Below are 6,521 nucleotides of genomic sequence, written 5' to 3'. Positions count from 1 at the left end.
AGGAGGAAGGGAGGGAGGGAGGGAGGAAGGAAGGATGAAAAAGAGAAAGTAAGTTAAAGGAAGACCAGGGTGTGGCTGCTTCTGTCCTGCATTGAGTGGGAGACAGGACGACTGTGGTAGATGGAGGGAATGATTGGGGAGGGAGAAAGAAGGGGGAGGAAATAAGGGTGGCAGCATCAGGATCTGGAGACGTGAGAGAGATACAGAGGGTCAGGAAATTGAACAAAAATATGTAGCAGGGAGATAAGGAACTGGGAATGTCCACTGGAGGGTCCCAGACATTAGGGAAACATGAGGCTCCCAGGAACCAACAGGGATAACGTTAGCTTAAATGTGCAGAGAAGGGGAAGATGGAACCTGTAGAGAATACCTCCAGCATATAGGCACCACCCCAGGTTGAGTGATGGGAACACCCACCCATCTCAAAGTTTTTTAACCCAGAAATGTTCCTGTCCAAAGAAAGAGCAGAAACAAAAAAATAAAAAACTGGAACGGAGACTGAAGGAAGGGCTAACCGGGGACTGCTCCACCTGGGAATTCATCATATCTGCAAGTACCAAACCCAACACTGTTGCTGTAGTCAAGTGGTGCTTGCTGACAGTAGCCTAGTATGCTGATTCCTGAGGAAGTCTGGCTAGAAACTGACCAGTGTAGAAGTGGATGCTTGGAGCCAACCATCAGACTGAGCTCAGGGAACCTGGTGGGGGAGCTGTTGGAAGAATTGGAAGAGAGGAGGGGGATTATAACCCCATTGGAAGAGCAACAAAGGCTGCCCTGACCACCCAGTTCTCCCAGAGTCTAAACCACCAACCAAAGAGTACCTGGAAGGATCAGGAACTCAAGATACATATGTAGCTGAGGATGGCCTTGGCTGAAAATAGGAGAGGAGAGGCCCTTGGTCTTGGGGAGGCTTGGTGCCCCAGTGTAAGGGGATGCTGGGGTGGTGGAGCAAGAGAGTGTGGGTGGGTGGGAAAGCACTCTCATATAGGTAAAGGGGAGGGAAGAGGGTGAGCAGATTTGGGATGGGGGGTTGATGCAGGGGTAACCAGGAAGTGGGATATCACTTAAGATGTAAATGAATATATGATTATTAATAAAATAAAAAATAAATATAAATAAAATGTATATAAATATAAATAAAATAATAAAATTTAAGAGATGAAAAAATAGTTCACCCCTCCCAAAACAGCCCAGAGATGGTTTTAATGAAGAATTATACCAGAATTTCTTTTTTTTTTTTAATTTTTAAACATTTATGTATTTTGGTAAACATAAAAATATACATACTCAATTATAGATGTGTACAATATATCAATGCCCATATAACACTAAATAATAGTAATTTTCTCTTGTCCTTTTTTTTAAAAAAAAAAGACTTTATTTTACAAAGCAAAGATAAATGTACAGATTTTGAACATTTTTTGCTTAAAATTATACATTTTTGTCAGTACTGTTTTTTAAGATATTAAAATAATTTTTACATAAAACTATGTGAATATATTTTTTAGTCAGTACTTGATTTTTTCAAGGGCTTGACGATATGCATTGAAAACCTAATAGTTACAATGAGCGTAAAGTACATGCAAAACAAAACACAACATGGAAATAGTCAAAGTCTTCTTGTTTTGTAAATATATTTTTTTGTTTGTTTTCTTTATATCTTGGACTTCATACGGTCTGTTAGTTTTTTTCTGGGGGAGTGCAAGCCTCTGGGGTTAGCATCCCAATATCAGTGACTGCATATTATGTCTGTTCTTTTGTGACTGGGTTATCTCACTCAGGATGACATTCTCTAGATGCAGCCATTTTCTTAAGAATTTTGTTAAGTCATTGTTTCTGGTGGCTGAGTAGTATTCCATTGTGTAAATGTACCACAATTTTTGTATCCATTCATCTTCTGAAGGACATCTGGGTTCTTTCCAGCTTCTGGCTATTATAAATAGAGCTGCTATGAACATTGTGGTGGATATATCTTTGTTGTGTATTAAAGTGTCTCTGGGGTATATGCCCGGAAGTGGAATAGCTGGGTCTTCAGGTAGTACTATATCCAATTTTCTGAGGTATCGCCAGACTGATTTCCAGAGTGGTTGTACTAGTTTGCAACCCCTCCGCAGCCTCGCCAGCATCTGCTGTCATCTGAGATTTGGAACTTGGCCAATCTGACTGGTGTGAGGTGGAATCTCAGGGTTGTTTTGATTTGCATTTCCCTGATGGCTAATGATGTCCAGCACTTCCTCAGATGTTTCTCGGCCATTCGGTGTTCCTCAACTGAGAACGTTTTGTTTAGCTCTGTACCCCATTTTTTAATAGGGTTATTTGATTCTCTGGTGTCTAGATTTTTGAGTTACTTGTACACCTTGGATATTAGGCCTCTATCTGATGTGGTGTTGGTAAAGATCTTTTCCCATTCTGATGGTTGCCGTTTTCTTTTCTTGACAATTTCCTTAGTCTTACAAAAACTTTGCAATCTCATTAAGTCCCATTTGTTAATCTTTGATCTTAGAGCTTGAGCCATTGGTGTTTTGTTCAGGAAATTTTCTCCTGTTCCTATGTGTTATAAGGTTTTCCCTACTTTCTCATCTAATAGTTTCAGTGTATCTGGTTTAATGTGGAGATCTTTGATCCACTTACACTTGAGCTTTTTACAAGGAGATAATAAAGGGTCTATTTTCATTCTTTTGCATGCTGAGTGCCAGTTGGACAAGCACCATTTGTTGAATAGGCTGTCCTTTTTCCATTGAATGTTTACTGCTCCTTTGTCAAAAATCAGGTGACCATATACTTGAGGGCTCATTTCTGGATCTTCTATTCTATTCCATTGATCCACATGCCTATTTCTGTACCAGTACCATGCAGTTTTCAACACAATTGCCTTGTAATATAGCTTGAGGTCAAGAATAGAGATTCCCCCAGATGTTTTTTTGTTGTTGAGGATGGATTTTGCTATTCTAGGTCTTTTGTTATTCCATATGAAATTGCACATTGATCTTTCCAATTCCTTAAAGAAGTGGGCTGGAATTTTGATGGGGATTGCGTTGAATCTATAGATTGCTTTTGGTAGGATGGCCATTTTTAAGATGTTGATCTTTCCAATCCATGAGCATGGGAGATCTTTCCATTTTCTGAGATCCTCCTCAATTTCCTTCTTTAGAGGTTTGAAGTTCTTGTCATACAGGTCCTTCACTTGCTTAGTTAGAGTCACACCAAGGTATTTCATTGTTTTTGTGACGATTGTGAAGGATACCTTTTCCCTAATTTCTTTCTCCACATGTTTGTCCTTTGAGTATAGGAAGGCTACTGATTTGTTTGAGTTAATTTTGTATACAGCCACTTTGCTGAACTTGTTTATCAGCTGTAGGAGTTCTCTGGTGGAATTTTTGGGGTCACTCAAGTACACTATCATGTCATCGGCAAAGAGTGATGTTTTTATCTCTTCCTTTCCGATTTGTATCCCCTTGATCTCCTTTTGCTGTCTAATTGCTCCAGCCAGGACTTCCAGTACTATGTTGAATAGGTAGGGGGAGAGTGGGCAACCTTGTCGAGTCCCTGATTTTAGTGGGATTGCTTCAAGTTTCTCGCCATTAAGTTTGATGTTGGCTGTGGGTTTGCTGTATATTGCTTTTATTCTGTTTAAGTATGGACCTTGGTTTCCTGTTCTTTCCAGGACTTTTAACATGAAGGGGTGTTGGATTTTGTCAAATGCTTTCTCAGCATCTAGAAAGATGACCATGTGATTTTGATCTTTGAGTTTGTTTATATGGTGGATTACATTGATGGATTTCCTTATATTAAACCATCCCTGCATCCCAGGGATGAAGCCTACTTGGTCATGATGAATGATCATTTTAATGTGTTCTTAAATTCGGTTTGCAAGGATTTTGTTGAGTATTTTTGCATCAATGTTCATAAGTGAGATTGGTCTGAAGTTCTCTTTGCTTGTAGGGTCTTTGTGTGGTTTAGGTACAAGGGTTATTTTAGCCTCAAAAAATGAGTTAGGTAGTATTCCATCTGATTCTATCTTTTGGAATAGTTTGGAGAGTATTGGTATTATATCCCCAATAAATGTCTGATAAAATTCTGCACTGAACCCATCTGGACCTGGGCTTTTTTTTGGTTGGGAGACTTTTGATGACTCCTTCTATTTCTGTAGGTGTTATAGGGTTATTTAGATGGTTTACTTGGTCCTGGTTTAATTTTGGGATCTTGTATCTGTCTAGAAATTCATCCATTTCCTCCCAGATTTTCCAATTTTGTGGAGTATAAGTTTTTGTAGTAGGATCTGATGATTTCTTGAATTTCCTCATTTCAGTTGTTATGTGTCCACTTTCCTTTCTGATTATGTTAATTTGTATACTCTCTCTTTGCCCTCTAGTTAGTCTGGCTAGGGGTTTATCAATCTTGTTGATTTTCTCAAAGAACCAACTCTTGGTTTTGTTGATTTTTTTCAATGGTTCTTTTTGATTCTATTTGGACTAATTCTGCCCAAATTTTGATTATTTCTTGCCGTCTACTCTTTTTGGGTGTATCTGCTTCCTTCTGTTCTAGGGCTTTTAGCTGTGCTGTCAGGTTGCTGATTTAAGCTCCCTCCAGTTTCTTTTTGGAAGCACTTAGGGCTATGAGTTTTCCTCTCAGTACTGCTTTCATTGCATCCCATAGGTGTGGGTATGTTGTGTTTTCGTTTTCGTTGAATTCTAGAAAATCCTTAATTTCTTTCTTTATTGCTTTTTTGACCCTGCTATCGTTTAACAGAGCGTTGTTTAGTTTCCATGTGTATGTGGGCTTTTTGTTGTCTTTGTTGTTGTTAAAGACCAGCCATAGACCATGGTGATCTAAGAGGATGCATGGGAGAATTTCAATCTTCTTATATAGATGGAGGCTCGTTCTGTGTCCAATTATGTGGTCAATTTTCGAGAAGGTGCCATGGGGTGGTGAGAAGAAGGTGCATTCTTTTACTTTAGGATAATATGTTCTGTATATATCTATTAATTCTAGTTGGTTCAAAGTCTCTGCTAGTTTTGCAGTGTCCTTGTTCAGTTTCTGTTTCCATGATCTTTCCATTGGTGAGAGTGGGGTATTAAAGTCTCCCACTATTATTGTGTGGGGTGAAATGTATTTTTTGAGCTTTAGTAGGATTTCTTTTATGAATGTGGGTGCTTTTTTATTTGGAGCATATATGTTAAGGATTGAGAGTTTCTCCTGACAGTTTTCCCCGGTAATGAGTAAAAAGTGTCCTTCCTTATCTTTTTTCATAACTTTTTGTTGGAAATTTACTTTATTCGATATTAGAATAGCCACTCCAGCTTGCTTCTTGGAGCTGTTTGCTTGGAAGTTTTTTTCCCACCCTTTAACTCTGAGATAGTGTCTGTCTTTGTCTCTGAGATGAGTTTCCTATATGCAGCAAAAGGCTGGATTTTGTTTATGTATCCAGTCTGATAGCCTATGTCTCTTTATTGGGGAGTTGAGTCCATTTATGTTAATAGATATCAAGGAATAGTTGTTTCTGTTTCCTGCCATTATTGTTTTTGTGGGTTGAGTTGTGTCTGTGTTTTTTTCTTCTTTTAGTTTTCTTGTTTAGGAGTTTTCTTGTTTTTACTAGGCTGTATTTTCCCTCATTGTATTGGGTTTTCCACCTATAATTCGTTGTAGTGCTGGGTTTGTGGTCAGATATTGTGTAAATTTTGATTACTCTTGGAATATCTTCATCTCTCCATCAATGGTGATTGATAATTTTGCTGGGTATAGCAGCTTGGGCTGACACTTGTGTTCTCTTAGGGTGTGCATGATGTCTGTCCAGACTCTTCTAGCTTTCATAGTCTCTGTTGAAAAATTGGGTGTGAGTCTGATTGGCCTGCCTTTATATGTTACCTGACTTTTTTCCCTTACTGCTTTTAGTATTCTTTTTTTGCATTGGGCACTTGATGTTTTTACTATTATGTGTCGGGAGGTATTTCTTTTCTGGTCCAACCTATTTGGGGTTCTGAAGACTTCTTTTATGCTCGTGGTCATCTCATTCTTGAGGGTAGGGAAGTTTTCTTCTTTAATTTTGTTTAATATATTTACTGTCCCTTTAGTTGATACTCTTCTCCCTCTTCTATTCCTATTATCCTTAGGTTCGGTCTTCTCATTGTGTCCTGGATTTCCTGGACATTTTGGGTTAGGATCTTTTTGTTTTTTGCATCTTCTTTGGCTGTTTTGTCTATGTTTAAAATGTTGTCTTCTGCCCCCGAGATTCTCTCTTCCATCTCTTGTAATCTATTGGAAATGCTTGTTTCTGTGATTCCTGATTTCTTTTTTAGGTGTTCTACCTTAGGTTTATCTCTTTTTGTGTTTTCTTTATTGTGTCAATTTCCATTTTAAATTCCCTCTTCCATTCCTTCATCTCTTTGATTCTGTTTTTTTCTAGTTCTTTGAGTTCTTTGAGTGTTTTTCTTGTTTCCTCTTTAAAAGCTTCTGAATCTTTTTGCTTTTCCTCCCTTTCTTGTTTAAGTATCTCTATCAGCATCTTGAGGTATGATTTCAGG

This window comes from Micromys minutus (genome assembly GCF_963924665.1).
Source record: "Micromys minutus genome assembly, chromosome: X".
NCBI classification, from domain to species: Eukaryota; Metazoa; Chordata; class Mammalia; order Rodentia; family Muridae; genus Micromys; species Micromys minutus.
Note: the sequence above shows the minus strand (reverse complement) of the source record.